This window comes from Bos grunniens, chromosome 10, assembly GCF_055505025.1.
Source record: "Bos grunniens cultivar Pamir isolate PY7600 chromosome 10, Bosgru_T2T1.0, whole genome shotgun sequence".
In the NCBI taxonomy this organism is placed as follows: domain Eukaryota; kingdom Metazoa; phylum Chordata; class Mammalia; order Artiodactyla; family Bovidae; genus Bos; species Bos grunniens.
In genome coordinates this window covers 56,312,519-56,330,061 of record NC_141174.1, presented here as the reverse complement: position 1 = coordinate 56,330,061, position 17,543 = coordinate 56,312,519, and positions in this window count along the sequence as shown.

Genomic DNA, 17,543 nt, shown 5'->3' with positions numbered 1-17,543 from the left:
TTAGGAAATTAAAGGTAATTCCTAATATTAAGAGGTAAAATTTTAAAATATGATAATCTCAACAGATAATGAACATATATCTGAGAAGTTTCTATATCCCATCTTTATTTAAAAGACTAAAGACCCAGATTAGAAAAATAGTTTCTTAATGGGATAGAAATAATCCATAGTAAATTAAGAAATATTATTGATTTTCCTGATATTATTAAACATGGTTTTTTAAGCTATACAATGATTCACAAAACAAAATTATACATATGGAGGAGAAGATAAAATTATCATTATTTGCAGATGGTATAGTTGTCTTCCTAGGAAAAAAAGGGAATCAACTGATAAAGCATTAGAATCATTGAGAGAGTAAGAGATGCAGGATAAATTTTCCAAATCAATTCAAATTAGGAGAAGGCAATGGCACCACACTCCAGTACTCTTGCCTGGAAAATCCCACTCCAGTACTCTTGCCTGGAAAATCCCATGGATATAGGAACCTGGTAGGCTCCAGTCCATGGGGTTGCTAAGAGTCGGGCACGACTGAGCAACTTCACTTTGACTTTTCACTTTCATGCATTGGAGAAGGAAATGGCAACCCACTCCAGTGTTCTTGCCTGGAGAATCCCAGGGACAGGGAATCCTGGTGGGCTGCCGTCTATGGTGTCACAAAGAGTCGGACACGACTGAAGCGACTTAACAGCAGAGAAAATAGATGCTTCCAACAAAAACTTTAAAATATTAAAAAAATAAACCTCAAAAAGAATATGTAGGACCCATCTGAAGGAAACCTTTTCACTTTATTGAAAGATATTTAAAAGATCTGACTAAATAGATAGCCATACAATATTTACGGAAAATCTGAATATTGTAAAAATGCCGATTTTACCCAATCAATTTATAAGTGCAATAAACTTGCAGTCCAAGAAACTATGGCTTATTTGTTTATCACAATGAATCTGAAACTTATAAAGAAAAAGGGTTGAGAATAAATTTTTAAATCTATTTAAAAAAACATCTTTTGGCTACACTGCGTGGCATATGGATTCATTTCCTGTCCAAGGATTGAAGTTGCACCCTTTGCATTGGAAGCATGGAGTCTTAATCACTGGACTGCCAGGGAAGTCCTGAGAATAATTTTTTAAAGGTTGAAATAAAAGTGATGATGGAGAATTCAAGCCATCAAGGATTAAAGTCTCTTATAGAATAACGATAATTTAGTGAGTGAAACTTGCTCAGTCATGTCCGACTCTTTGTGACCCCATGGGATAGTCCATGGAACTCTCCAGGACAGAATTCTGGAGTGGGTAGCCTTTTCCTTCTCCAGGAGATCTTCCCAATCCAGGGACTGGACCCAGGTCTCCTGAACTACAGGTGGATTCTTTACCAGCTGAGCTACCAGAGAAGCCCAAGAATACTGGCTGCTGTTAAGTTGCTTCAGTCGTGTCCGACTCTGTGCGACCCCATAGACGGCAGCCCACCAGGATTCCCTGTCCCTGGGATTCTCCAGGCAAGAACACTGGAGTGGCTTGCCATTTCCTTCTCCAATGCATGAAAGTGAAAAGTCAAAATGAAGTCGCTCAGTCGTGTCCGACTCTTAGCGACCCCATGGACTTCAGCCTACCAGGCTCCTATATCCATGGGATTTTCCAGGCAAGAGTACTGGAGTGGGGTGCCATTGCTTTCTCCACAAGAATACTGGAGTGGGTAGCCTATCCCTTCTCCAGTGGATCTTCCTGATCCAGAAATTGAACTGGGGTCTCCTGCATTGAAGGTGGATTCTTTCCCAACTGAGCTATCAGGGAAGAACCTTATAATAATGTAAGCACTGTGGTATTAGGGAAGAATTGGCAGGCACAGTAATGAAACACGATAACCTTGAACCAGACCCTAGAATGTATGTGTATCATACACATGTATGATACATCCATGCATGCATATACACATACATATTAAGACAAAGAACTGGAAGGAAATATATTGAAGAGTTAATGGAGGTTTGTCTGGGTGGTTGGATTATGGGTTTTGACTTTCTTCTTCATATTTTTTATACCTTTCAAATTTTCTGTGATGGACATGTGTTCATGATCTAATCATAAAACAACAAACCTGTGTGTGTGTGTGTGTGTGTGTGTGTGCACGTATGGTTAAAGACTGCACACACCTCAATATGGAAATCCCCTGGGGAAAAGTCCCGTTTTTGTTGCCATTCCAGTCTCTGCCTCTCCGGTGTGAGCTGCTTTGAATGAGGAGGGGGTGGGAAGGAGGGATGGGGTGAGGGGGACCAGGGCCTCTGGAGAGAGGGAAGGGTGCAGAGCAGAGCAGGGGTGGTTGGGATGAAATCTGCGAGTTCACAGTTTTGCCCTAAACTAGGAATTACAAAGTCAAGAAACAACAGAAAGGAGACAGCTGTTTTCCTTGGCAGAGGAGCTTTGCTCTGAGGTTATAACACTGCCCTGAGAGTTGTAATAAATGATGGTGAGTGGAGAAAGTGATCCTGACTTGATCTGCAAAAATTGCACCTTGGGATTTCAATAAGGGTTCCAACTGGCAATATTTAGTAGGGTGTTTGTGGAAAAGTTGTCCTTAAACCTGGGGTGGGGGCTCTGGAGTTGCTGTAAGTACCCATGGGCATCTGGGCTCTCTGACTGAAGAACTGCTCCAAAAGCCATGCATGGGGATGGAGAGATATTATAGAGACCTTTGTTACTATGGCAACTGCTCAGTGGACCACCCTCCATCTGCCTAGGGAGTGGTATGTGGTCCTGATAGTAGGGCTATCAGTATTCTTGTGGAGAAGCAGATGGGTCTGCATTCAAGTCCTGCCTTGGATAAGGGAGGGTGGCTGATCACGTTCCTTAACTTCTGCTGGCTGTGATGTCTCCCTCTGTGGCGCAGAGACAGTCACCCTTATTTCTCCTTACCCCCGCCCCCTACCCCCAACTGGAGCTTTCTGAAACACTAATTAGGAATTCAGATTTGGCTGAGAGGGAAAGGAAGAAGGAAAATGAAAAGCATAGGTAGCATTTGAGCAATAATCCCCTCTGTGACCCCAAACAAACTTTGTCAAAGGCTGTAATTTCTGAAACAGCAGCCCTGGAGGCGGTGGCTGGGCAGTCATTTGAGGGTGGGGGTAGGTAAGAAGGGGACACTCGGGACGCTGCTTCAGGGTCATGGGACGCTGGTCATGGGACTGTCCTTTGGTTAGAGAATCACAGTTTTTACAACTGGAGGAGGGGGCACTCAGTCAAACAGGGAGAGATGAGGAGCTCAATAATTCACACTGAGTTAACATGGATTCTAAAATGAGGTCCCAGCACAGGGTTCTTTGCAGTGTGACTTTGGTCTGGGAAAAGCCAGATAAAGGCGCTATCATCACTATGAGGCTTCCCCTTTCTTTCTCACAGTTGTTCAGGGCTAGTAAATGCCAGAGGAAACATGATTTGAATCTTCCTTGGTTTTAATTTTATTTAATTTTGAAATACAATTTCAGGAAAATGTCTAAGTCAAGATGGCTTTGTAGGACAACCCTTTCAGAATTCTGTTTTCAAATGCTGAGGAAAGAAAGCCTAGATATAAGTTCAGTTTAGTTCAGTCGCTCAGTCGTGTCCAACTCTTTGTAACCCCATGAACCGCAGCACGCCAGGCCTCCCTGTCCATCACCAACTCCCGGAGTCTACCCAAACCCATGTCCATTAAGTCAGTGATGCCATCCAACCATCTCATCCTCTGTCGTCCCCTTCTCCTCCTGCCCTCAATCTTTCCCAGAATCAGGGTCTTTTCAAATGAGTAAGCTCTTCGCATCAGGTGGCCAAAGTATTGGAGTTTCAGCTTCAACATCAGTCCTTCCAATGAACACCCAGGACTGATCTTTAGGATGGACTGGTTGGATCTCCTTGCAGTCCAAGGGACTCTAGATATAAGGGAAACCCCCAAAATTCACAGGAACATTTAACATCCCATTGTTCAGTGAACAGCACAGGACACATATATATGCACTGCTATGTATAAAATAGGTAAACAACAAGGGCCTACTGTATGGCCACAGGGAACTGCATTCCATATTCTTGTAATAACCTTTAAGAATATGAAAAAGAATATGTGAGGCTTCCCTGGTGGCTCAGATGGTAAAGAATCTGCCTACAATGCCGGAGTCCAGGGTTCCATCTCTGGGTCGGGAAGATCCCCTGGAGAAGGGAATGGCAACCCACTCCAGTATTCTTGCCTGGGAAATCCCATGTACAGAGGAGCCTGGTGGGCCATGGGGCCACAAAGAGTCAGACGTGACTGAGTGACCAACACTTTACATATAACTGAATCACTTTGCTGTACACCTAAAAGCAACACAATGTTGTAAATCAACTATGTTTCAATAAGAAAAAAACGCAGAGGACACAAACCTGCGAGGCGGGATAAATGAGCTGGGGCACGGAGCTCTGCGGCTGGGAGCAGGAGGGGGAAAGAGGCCATTCCCGCTCCTTTTGAGAAATGGGGAGTAAAAGTACTCTGCGTCAGGGAGGGACAAAGCCAGGCCCCCTGTGCGTGACCAGGGAGGGCCCCCAGACCTGTGAAAGGAGGCTGAAGGGAAGTAGCACACTGTGCCGGTACTGCCTCCCTGAAGCTGCGGGCCAAGGGAGGCAGAGGAAGCAGGCCTGGCCGGGTAACCAGGACCTGGGCAATGCCAGCACCTTGCCAGAGTCAGCCCCAGAGAAAACCCAGAAACACCAATATTAGACTCGGCTGTGAACTGGGAGCCCTGGGTCAGGGCAGAGGCAACAGGACAGTGAGAGGGAGAGGGGGTGACCAGAGAGGGAGGAAAAATGCACAGTGAAACAGAGCAAACTCCAGCTCCAGAGCCATTTGCAAACCTCAGTTCCAAACTAGGAGGCAAAGGGATGTTAGAAAAGAGGGTCACCAAGCAGGAGAAGTGTTTCAAAAGGGATACAAAGGGAAAGAAACTTGAAAACCCAAGACTTTTGTAAAACAAAAAGCAGGCAGATAGGAGGCAAGAGAAAGATGGGTATAAAGAAAAAACAGCTATAAATTCTATCATTGAAAATATAGTTACTGATAAACTCAATAATCAATGTCAAGTTTAGTTGGGTGTAGATTCACTTTGCTGTACGGCAGAAAATAACACAACACTATAAAGGAACTATACATCAAAAAAATGTTTTTTAAAGAAATTATATGAAAAAAAAAGAAAAGAGAGCACTGAGGACCTCCCCCAGAGGGAAAAGGAATGATTGAGACATATAGGCTTAACTAAGAGACACTAATATATATTGGATAATATTATATCCTAATATTATATTAGGATAATAACAATTGGATAGGAATTTCAGAAGATGAGAACAGAGAAATGGAGAATTATTTGAGGAGATGATGCAGGGAACCCAAAGTCGGTGCTCTCTGATGACCTAGAGGGATGGGTAGGGGAGGGAAGTGGGAGAAGGGTACAGGAGGGAGGGGACATGTGTATATCTATGACCAATTCATGTTGCTGTATGGCAAAAACAATCACAATACTGTAAAGTAATTAAAGGCAGAGGAACCAGAGATCAAATTGCCAACATCCGCTGGATCATTGAAAAAGCAAGAGAGTTCTAGAAAAACATCTATTTCTGCTTTATTGAGTAGGCCAGGGCCTTTGACTCTGTGGTTCACAACTAACTGTAGAAAATTCTGAAAGTGATGGGAATACCAGACCACCTCACCTGCCTCCTGAGAAATCTGTATGCAGGTCAAGAAACAGCAGTTAGAACTAGACATGGAACAACAGACTGGTTTCAAATTGAGAAAGGACTATGTCAATGCTGTATATTGTCACCCTGCTTATTTAACTTATATGCAGAGTATATCATGTGAAATGCCAGGCTGGAGGAAGCACAGCTGGAATCAAGATTGCTGGGAGAAATATCAATAACCTCAGATATGCAGATGACACCACCCTTATGGCAGAAAGTGAAGAGGAACTAAAGAGCCTCTTGATGAAAGTGAAAGAGGAGAGTGAAAAAGCTAGCTTAAGACACAACATTCAAAAAACTAAGATAACGGCATCTGGTCCTATCACTTCATGGCAAACAGATGGGGAAACAATGGAAACAGTGACAGACTTTATTTTCTTGGGCTCCAAAATCACTGCAGATGGTGACTGCAGCCACAAAATTAAAAGATGCTTGCTTCTTAGAAGAAAAGCTATGACCAACCTAGACAGCATATTAAGAAACAGAGACATTACTTTGCCAACAAAGGTCTACCTAGTCAAAGCTATAGTTTTTCCAGTAGTCAGGTATGTATGTGAGAGTTGGACTATAAAGAAAGCTAAACTCTGAAGAATTGATGCTTTTGAACTGTCGTGTTGGAGAAGACTCTTGGACTGCAAGAAAATTCAACCAGTCAATCCTAAAGGAAATCAGTCCTGAATATTCATTGGAAGGACTGATGCTGAAGCTGAAACTCCAGTACTTTGGCCACATGATGCGAAGAACCAACTGATTAGAAAAGACCCTGATGCTAGAAAAGATTGAGGGCAGGAGAAGAAGGGGACAACAGAGGATGAGATAGTTGGATGGCATCACTGACTCGTTCGACATGAGTTTGAGCGAGCTCCGGGAGTTGGTGATGGACAGGGAGGCCTGGCATGCTGCAGTCCACAGTGTTGCAGAGTCAGACACGACTGAGTGACTGAACTGAACTGAAAATAAGATATATTAAAAAAAAAAGGAAAGAAAACAAACACAAAGCAGGACTCCACCAGGTAGGCCTGTGGGGAAGCTCACCTTTTCCTTCAGCGGATGTTGTTACTGGCACTATCTCATACAGTGCTCACAGCCACCTTCTGGGACTGATGTGAGATTTCCTGTTTTCAGATGAGGAAACTGGGAGACTGGCAGGTGGGCAGGCTTCCTTAATATCATACAGTCGCAAGTGGTGGAACTGAACGTCCATGTCAGGCAGAAATCTCCAAGTGGAGACAGGGTGACCACCTTGTCTCAAGGTGCCCAGGATCCTCCTGGTTTTAGCATAGAACATGCATTATGTTCTAGGTGTTATGGAGACATTCAGTCTCGGGCAAACAAACTGGGATAGTCGGTCACCCAAGGTCAAACGCACAGACTTTAGAATTTGACAGACCTCGTTTTGAATTCCACTTCTACACTGCCTGTGTGTTCCTGGGCAAATTATTTAACCCTTCTAAATCTCAATTTATTATCTGTAAAACAGTAAGAACACAGGCAATGTGCGATTAAATGGTGATTCATTTAAACCTCTTAGTTCCGACACTTGGCACCTGGCAGGCAACCAGTAAACGATAGCTGCTGTTAGACAAAAATGTTGCTTGCCATTCCAGTAAACAAGGAAGGTTGTCCACCATCAACCACTGCCACCATCCCCGATGGTGCACCCTGAGGGGAATTCAGGACAAAGAAAAATAAGATCCTGGTCCGAGATTGTTTATGTGTATCAAAGGAATAATTTCAGGGAGTCCAGACTCTTGCATCTTCCCATAAATAGAAAAGCACTAAAATCATTAACCTGAGATATCTGTTTTTGTCATAAGCGATCTTTTGATGCTTGACTATTTTTTTTTTTTTTTCAGCAAAAACTCCTGTACATCTTGACTCCTCCCTTATCTCTTGGAACAGTTCTTCAGCACTATTCAAGAGGCTGATTCCCAGGTTATAGTCCCCTGAATAAAATAAAACTCTCAGCTTTTAGGTTGTGTGTGTGTTTTTTTTTTTAATTGACAATTACTGCACAATTTGTGTGTGTCTCACTATGATGCTCCACCTGTATAGAGTCGATCCAGCTCCCAGAGGCTTTGGATGCCAGGATTAAGGGTACAGATGACATCCCTTAGGCCAGCAGTCCTAAAACCTAACGGTACATTGGAATCAGCTGGGAGCTTTCTTTAAAACCAGGACACAGCCTCAACAATTCCGAATCAGATTAAAAAAAAAAAATTCTGATTCAGCATGTCTTGAGGGAGGGCCTGCTGGCTCACAGTAAGAAATCTCTGAAAACTGTTTATATACCCTGAAACTTTAGAAGACTGTAGTCAGTGTCTTGGCCGGTTTTGCTGTCTATGAATGTTTTGAATTGTGGCAGGACTTAGCTGTGGTCAGATTGGCAAAGTTAACTCAAGGTTAAGTCCTCTGTTAGCCAGGACAGGAGAAAAGCCCATTGTTTTTTGTTTGTTTGCTTGTTTTCTTCCTGAGGCGTGAGCTTGCAGGAGGGTGAAACTAAGAAGCATCTTGTTGATGCCCCCAAAGATCTCTGATGTGCATGATTCCTGCTTCTGTGTCCCCGGGCTGTGCTTCCCAGACCACACTCCTGGCAGTCAATCTAGGCTCCCACCTCTGCTTTTAGAAGGCATTCCTTCCCCACAACCTCATCAGAGTCCATTCCTCCTTAGGCCAGGACTTTCTGCCACCCATTCTTCATCAACACAGGCCCCTCTGGCAAACAGAGTGCGCACCATACAGTCAGTGTTCTCCAACTCTGAATCAAGATGGGGACCTGCTCTGGGGCATGAATCACCTTCAGAGATGGTCTGGTTTAGAGCAGATTTCTGAACTGTTTAGAGATTGCAAAACAGCAAACAATATCCTTTTATCGAAAATATCTGTGAACCTTTTCTCAAAGCAAGTCATCAAACTGAAAAACCAAATAATTCCTATTGCCACCTCTTGCCCTTCAAACTGACATAAACAAAAACAAAACCATTATATCAGACTTCATTGCAATGAAGAGGTAGTGCCTCATCTGGTTTTACTAAGAAGATTCATATAACTTTCAATAATTCCTTCTCTCATGGCACACCTGGGCATTGTTAAGGGAACAAGCATTCTGTTAAATGACAGTTTAGAAATGCTGCATAAGTGAGGAAACTCCAAACTGAGAGGTAGAGGATCTCTGGGTTTGTCACCAATGGATCCAATGACCTTTGGCAAAGACCTCACTTTCTGGGCCCAGGTTCTCCTCCATGAGAGGGGGCAGGGTGTGGTGGGAGGTGACTGGAGTAGGTTTAAGTGGGATTAGTTCAGAGCTGTGTTGTCCAGTGCACTAGCCACTTTAAATGTAAGTTAATTTAAAATTAAATAGAATTAAAAATTCACAATTTCAGTTACACTAGCCACATTTCACGTGTTCAAAAGCCATGAGAGGCTAGTGGCCACCATATTGGACAGCGCAGATAGAACATTTCCATCATTGCAGAAAGTTGTATTCACACCACTGGTCTAGATTAGAAAGTATACAATTCCATTCTACCACTTTTTTCATAGCGTGCCCCTGGCAGACATTCCTAATCAATCACAGTAGTCTTTCCCCTGGATCTTGATATGTCTTCACTATCTTTCTCAGAGATCCCTGAATATGGTGTGAGAGAGATTCTGTGCTTCCAGGGACTAGATCTGAGTTCTTAACCTCTTCCATGCTATAGCCCCTTTGGAAGTCTAATGAAACCTATGGATTCCCCTCTCAGAAGAATGTTTTTAAATGCATAAGACAAAATACCAAAAATTACAAAAGAAAGCAGTTATGTTGATATAGCTTTCAATATAATTGAAAAAAGAATAAATACTTGATATAATAATAGATATGCTTCTTTACTAATGTATCAAATAAGATCCAGTGGCAGGTAAGTTTTACTTATAATGTTATCATTGTACTGTAATTTTGAACCAATGTTGAAAGAAAATGATTATTGTGAGATTTTTGCAATATTTATATTGAGATATAAACAATGAGTACAACTTCTTTGGTGAAAAATTAACAGATGGCAGCACTATTGTGGGGTGTTATCTTTATTCATAATTTAAGAAAATGCTAAATTTCAGTGAGTAATGAAAATAAAGATTGAAACTTTCCATCCAAATTCATGGACTCACTGAATTCTATCCACAAATCCCTTAGAATTTCCATGGACCCTGGTGAGAAGTCTCTGAAGGAGAGGACCTATGATGTCTCTCAGATTTGCCATTTCGTTGCCACATAAAATGCCCTTCTCCAATTTGTTCATGCCTTTATGGAAGGTCAGTGTTCCAAGACTACAGTCCCTGATGGTGATGTCCCTTCTTCAAGAACATTTCGTACAGTTGGGATGACACAGAGTAGGGTGATAGTGAGGTCTGTTAGAAATGGAAAGGAGAGGTGAATGAGGAAAGAAAAAGGGGATCAGGGGAAACTGGAGAGATCCTTCTCACCTCTGTCACTCCCTTGGTGAAGATAGGAAGACAGGGATTAATTGCCACTGAGGACTGCAGCTGACCACATTCCCTCCACAAAGAACACGAAATGAATACCATGCACTCAATGCATGAAGCTAAAAACCAGATGGTTGGCATCTGGAGATGACACCCCATCCTCTTAGTGTCCCCCTCCCCAAAGGCCTCTTACATCTTGACCTTCAGTACATTTTGGACAGTTTTATGTCTTTTTCAAAACAAATGGAATGACCATTAGTGAAAAAGGAGTTTCTACAAACACCAGTGACAGTGAGGGGATAAATATTTGTAGCCTGGGCTCTGAAACCAACATATTCTCATTTCTTACAGTGCCCGGAGCCAGATCTATGCCAGTGAAAATTAATTTACACAAGAATTTCTTTTCAGTTTATAAGAAACATGTGCCTACTACTTTCTTCTGGGAATTCTGACAGATCACAAATTCAGTCAAACTTACAAGAATTAGCTGGCTGCAGCAAAAATCAAACTTGATTTCCCATTAATCAACATTTCATGATCTTGGAGCCAAGCAGGAAATCTATCTACAGTTTCCCCTCTGGCAGAATGAGTTCCCATGGCAGCCAAGAAAAGTCCGTCTCTTTCTCTAACAGGGCCACTCTGGTGTGTTTAGAATGCATTGTTTCATTCCTTCAGCCTTTTGTCATTCATTTACTCATTCACTAACTTGTTTTAAAAATAAGTACTTTGAGTTACTGTGTTTTCAGACCAGGATTAGACATTAGAGGGATGAGAATTACCATTTTTTGGGCACTTTTATGTACCAGGTACAATATGATACCCTTTTCCATCTGTTTCCACATTTAATTCTCACAACTGCCCTATAATGTTGGAATTATTATCTAGTCCTAGATATGAGGAGGAGAAGGCAATGGCACCCCACTCCAGTACTCTTGCCTGGAAAATCCCATGGACGGAGGGGCCTGGTGGACTGCAGTCCATGGGGTCGCTAGGAGTCGGACATGACTGAGCAACTTCACTTTATTTTTTCACTTTCATGCATTGGAGAAGGAAATGGCAACCCACTCCATTGTTCTTGCCTGGAGAATCCCAGGGACAGGGGAGCCTGGTGGGCTGCCGTCTATGGGGTTGCAGAGAGTCGGACACGACTGAAACAACTTAGCAGCAGCAGATATGAGGACCTCGAGGCCCAGAGCAGTGAAATAATTAACGAGTTAATTGACCAGACATTAATAAGTAATTCCCTAGAATGGAAAAACAAAAATGTATATGATCCTGAATCTCCAGGGGTTTGAGTCCAGATGGGGAGACAGTATCGATAGAGCTACAGTTAGAACTATAGGCATGAGAAATAAGAAAATAGAATATAAGATAGGCTGATTACATTTTGAAATAGAAGAGATAAGAAAGATACAGGGGACTTCCTTGGTAGTCCAGTGGTTAAGAATCTGCCTGCCAATGATGGGGGACAAGGGTTTGATCCCTGGTCCAGGAAGATCCCACATGCCATGGAGCAACTAGGCCTGTGAAATGCAACTTCTGCACCTCTTTGCTGCAGCTACTGAAGCTCACAAACCTAGAGCCCATGCTCTGCCACTAGAGAAGCCCAGGCAGTACAACCAGAGAGTAGTCCCTACTCCCCACAATTAGACAAAGGCTGTACAGCAACGAAGACCCAGCACAGCCAGATAAATAAATACTTCAAAATGCTTTAAGATGGAAAGATATGGGGATCATTGTGAACTAGGAAGGTCAGTAAAGGTAGGCTTACATCAAAGGATGGAAAGACTTGGCAATTGGGAAAGGGTTGAAGGATGACATTTCAGGCAGTGGGGTGGTCGTGAGCAAAGGTCCAGAATCAAGAAATCAGATGCAGTTTGGAGATGGAGTAGAGCATGCCTTGAGGGTATAGACCTGTTACAGTGAAGATATTAATTAGCATAGTGCCTTATATGTGTGTCCTGCCTGCTAAGTCATTTCACTTGTGTCCGACTCTTTGCGACCCTATGGACTGTAGCCTGCCAGGCTCCTCATCCATGGGATTCTCCAAGCAAGAATACTGGAGTGGGTTGCCATGCCCTTCTCCAGGGGATCTTCCTGACCCAGGGATCGAACCTGAGTCTTCTGCAGCTCCTGCTCTGCAGGCAGATTCTTTACCACTGAGCCACTGAGTGAGTGAAGTCGCGCAGTCATGTCTGACTCTTTGCAACCCCATGGACTGTAGCAACCTACCATGCTCCTCTGTCCATGGGATTTTCCAGGCAAGAGTACTGGAGTGGGTTGCCATTTCCTTCTCTAGAGGATCTTCCCGACCCAGGGGTTGAACCCAGGTCTTCCACGTTGTAGGCAGACGCTTTACCATCTGAGCCACCAGGGAAGTCCACTGAGCCACTGGGGAAGCCCAAATACTTGATGGGGGAACAATCAGAAGCATAAGAGAATGAAAGAATGTGTGGCTGGGAATACAGCTGGCTGGATGCAGTCAGCCTGAGTTACAGAGGGCTTTGTCAGGAGGAATGGTGTGTCCACTCATGGGAACACATTGAAATCCATTCCCCTGGAATCTAAACCACACAGGACTTTAGAGATAGATTTTGGTCTGGATAGAAGGGGATCATATGCTTATTCCTGATTCTTTATTTGTAAAGCATACATTAGAGTCAAGTATATTAACATCATGAAATCAAAACCCAATCTATAATGAAGAGCTCTGGTAACCAAAAAAAAATTTTTTTTAAAGTATAATCATGTACAAGAAACCCAAACATTCCATGATAGAAGAGTGGTAAAGTCAATGATGGGGCAAGACTGGAGACAGGGAGACTAGTTAAGAGCTGCTGAGAGCTTGACAGTAAGGACTGGAGAAAACAGAATGGATTTCAGAGATATATTGGAGGTAGAATCCCCAGGACATGGTGACTGATGAATTTGAGAGATAGAGAGGGTGGTGTCAGGAATAAGTAAGGACTGCATTTTTGACTTGGGTAACTGAGTGGATAAAGGTGCTATTTACTGATGGGGGACATGGGAGGAGCTGGTGGAAATGATAAATCTGCTTTCTTCCAGCTGAGCTTGAGACCTCACCAAAGATATTCATCACACAGTTGGATATATGGGTCTGAAGCTGAGGAGAGACATCTGAGCTAGAAACAGATTTAAAAAGCACTGGCTATGCCTGGTAAATGAAGGTGTGGAAATGGGTAGGGTTGCCCTGGCAATACGTGTAGAGTGAGAAGTGGTCTAAGAGGCTTGAGGAACCCCAGCGTTTAATAGATGGATACAAGAATAGGAGCCCAGAATGGAGACTGATAAGCAGCTGCCAGAGAAGTAAAAGTAAAACCCAGGAAGGGAGATTTTTGGTTAACAGCATCACGTGGTGCTAAGAGGTCAGAAAAGAAAGGTCAATTGGATTTAGCAAAAAGATGGTCATGGGTAACTGTGGAAGGGACAATTTCCATGGAGTAGTGGGGACTGATCAAGTACTGTGAAGAGCAATCAGGAAGTGAGAAGTTTAGCCAAGCTGTTTAAGAAGCCGGGCTGTGAAGGTGATAAAAGAGATAAGGTTAACAGCTGAAGGGGAACAGAGGATAAGAAAAGGTTTTGTTAAGATGGGACAGACATAAGCAACTTTAAATACTCCAGTGGAGTTAGTAGTAAAGAACCCACTTGCCAATGCAGGAGATGTAAGAGATGTGGATTTGATCCCTGGGTCAGTAAGATCCTCTGGAGGAGGACATGGCAACCCACTCCACTATTCTTGCCTGGAGAATCCCATGAACTGAGGAGCCTGGTGGGCTACAGTCCATAGGGTCGCAAAGAGTTGAACACGACTGAAGCGACTTAGAACACACGCACACAGGAGAAGAAGCAGTGGAAAGGACATGGAAAAGATTTGGAAGGACAAATGCTGAAATGGTAACAGTGATTATCTGTAGATAGTGGCATCAAGAGACTCTGAATGTCCAAAAACAGATGGAGTTTTGGTACTGTCTATCTTGTTCATATAGAATTCTCTAAAACATGTCAATTTACACATAGCTTCACTCAAATATGCAGAGATTTGATGGGAATATCCTGGCCCTGACTGTGTCAGAGAGCAGAGGAAGCATTTGCAATGATGGGAGCCAGCTTCCATCATGGCCCCCAATGATCTACACCTCCTGATATTCAAGCCTTTGTATGAGCCCTCCCCGCACTGAGTCAGGGATGGCTGTGTGACTAATATATATTGTAAAATGACAATTAGGGCCAAGAACAGGTCCTAAAAAGCACTGGCACTTCAGCCCTGGTCTCTTCTACTTGTTCTGGATGAAGCCAGCTGCTGTATCTCAAGGACACTCAGGATATCCCACAGAAAGGCCCACGTGGAGGGAAAAAGGCTGCTGGGCCAACATCAACTCACCAGTCACAGGAGTGAGCCACTTTGGATGAGGGTTCTCTAGCCCCAGTTAACCTCTGGGTGCAGCCCCGAAGTCCAGCTGACACTGGGCTGCAACTTCAGGAAGGACTCTGAACTCGAGCTTCCAGCTGAGCCGTTCCAAAATTCCTGACCCACAGAAACTGTGAGAAATGTGGAATGATTATTGCTGTTTTAAGCTGCTGCATTTTGGGGGTGATTTGTCTTGCAACAATAAATGACTAAAGCAGGCACCTTGCACATTTTATGGGGCCCACGGGAGGTTTCACCTACCAGACAACAGTGTGGAGGCAACGGCATTTCACAACGGATGTACTGATCGTGTTAGATTTGAATAATGGGCCAGATGCTCAGACATTCTTTTGTGTGTGGAGCACCACCTCTCCTATGCTGCTGCACCACAAAAGTGAGCAACATGGGCTGTTTTGCAGATATTTAATGCCTAAGTGTTGTACATGACTCAGATATGACTCAAAGGTGTGTGGAGGCTTTCTGATACCATAATTTCAGGATGTAATTTTGGTGGAAGTGGACTTGAACAGTTTCAAATTGTATAATTAATGGCATTCCATTTCCATGACAACTACTAATTAATCCTGTCTGTTAGTGTGAACTTTTAGCCTGTGGGAGTTTAGGTCCTCCTCACTGACATGGGGGAGCAAATTACATTAGACTTTCATTTTTTAATAAAATGATTGGTGGTGGAAGGAAGGAAGGGGCGGGGTGGGGGTGGGGGTGCTGCTCCTGGGAGCCCACAGACCACGAATTCAGCACCTGAGCTTATCAAACCTCCTGAAGTCAGAGGACGGCTCTCTCCCACCTGTTTCCCCATTGTCGACCCACCACCTGGCACATAATGCTGGCTCGTGAAATATTCGTTGAACAACTAGCAGCTGAATAAACCATAGTTCCATTCCTCCTCCCCCGCTCACCGTACCCTTGGAATTTAACAGACACTCTTTAGAAGGTTTCAACCTGTCCTGCTTCTGCAAAGGGTCACTGAGGGAAAGCATTTCACATGGGAGCTGAAGTATTCTTCTGGAGCCACTATGGCCCTCCCTTTCCCCTCTCCCACCTCCTCATGGCCCAGGAGGGTTTGAAAGTGGGTTCCTCCCATAGAGTCCTCTCCTCTCTGGGAGCACAGCGCCTGGCACACGATGGGTCAGGTGGACATCACCACCTGGTTGAGTAAATGGAACACTGGCTGGAAAGTCAGTCACCAGCAGCCATGGTGGCAGCGTAACCAAGCAGGACCCTACGTAACCTTCCCAGAACAGCCTCCCCACCCAAGTCCTCTGCCTGCCTCTTGTCTGTAGAAAAACCGCAGCCTCCTAGGCTTCCCCAGGTTCCTAAGAGTGCATTTAATTGGAGAAGTTAAAAAATGCAAAAAGAAAGGAAAACAGTCAAGCGAGACAGAAATAAAAATAGTTTAGCCATTAAACAAAGTCAAGGACCTTTAGTTCTTCTTCAAAGACTAGAGATAATATTCTGAGCTGTGTCCTTTGAGCTGTTTTGTAGAGGCTGAAACCCCCTACCTAGTAGAAGAAATCATCTAGAGGCTTACCACAAGCACGTAGACCCCAGACGGGTTGGAACCAGAAGATTGATGATGCTGATGCCTGATTACCTCACCACCAACCAATCAGAAGAATGTCCATGAGCTGATCACACACTCCACAACCCCTCTCTCTCACCCTGTCTTTATAAAGCTTTCCCTGAAAACCTTCAGGGAGCTCCAGCCCTTTAAGCACTAGCCATTCTGGACTCCCTGCTTGGTGCCTGCAATAAACACTGTACTTTCCTTCACCACAAACTGCTCAGTAGGCAGGTGAACCCAAGTTTGGTCTGGTAACAGTAGAAGCTGGAAGGTGTCTGAAAGCCAAGTGAAGAAACTCAAGTGAGATACATTCTTATCCAATAGACCCTCCTGGTTTCATTCTGTGGCCCAGGGGTAGAATGTAGCAGCTGGGAGACACTGCGGCTTTCCAAATTAGCTTGACCAAATCTGCTACCGTCCTTTGAAGGGAGGCAAATCTCCCTCAGGGCAGTTAAAGGATTTGTGCCTGGCCCTGGTCACTGTGGTCATTTCCAGAAGGAAACAAAAATAATTTTCTACCCCCACATCTGGCCAGTGTAGGGCAGGGAAATCACTTGCCAAGCCAGACAAAGACATTCCTGGCTTGCTCTGGGGCATTCTTTGAGCTCATCACCTGGGTCTGATGACAAGAGGAAGAGTTGCTGCTGGGGGACACAGGGAGCCAAGGAGCTTTCACGGGCAACAGGGAGGATCTAGTTCATACCACTGAGGCCACCAGCAGCTCTTTAACTTCCGTGATGATTTGTGGGTCTACCGGAGAGATGGATGGCTGGAGATTGGCAGAACACTTGTCCTGGATTTGGGTAGATTGGGGACACAAGGCAGCCTGTTGCTGCAATATCTGTACAAGAACACTTGTTTCTGAAACGAGATACTTTATTATAACCAGCTCTTCTTGCCTCTCCATTTAGAAATGATGGAGGCAGCTGGTCCTGAGAGAGGACAACATAACACAGGAATTAGAACAACTGTGTGTCCAGACCAGCCCAAAGGCTGTGGGTGAGTCTGGCAAAGCGTGTTTCCGGTGGTCTCAGGTACCCCTCTGTGGAGCATATTTCGACCCCACAGAGGCTCCTGTGTTCACTCCCTCCTTCTGCTCTATCAAAAATCTTCTCCCCATAAAGGCTCTGATATCAGTCATGGACACTGTAGTGAGAATTAAAGCCACACAAGGCTTTTCTCTGAATGTGCCTCTGATAAGTTAGTCTCATCTGTGAGAGGTGGTCTACTTTGGTTTCCCAAAGGCCACAGTGCAAATCAGACTTAATTCAAATAAATTCTGGTCTTGATGCTTTATCTATTTTGTTTTGGCTGTGTTGGGTTGTCGCTG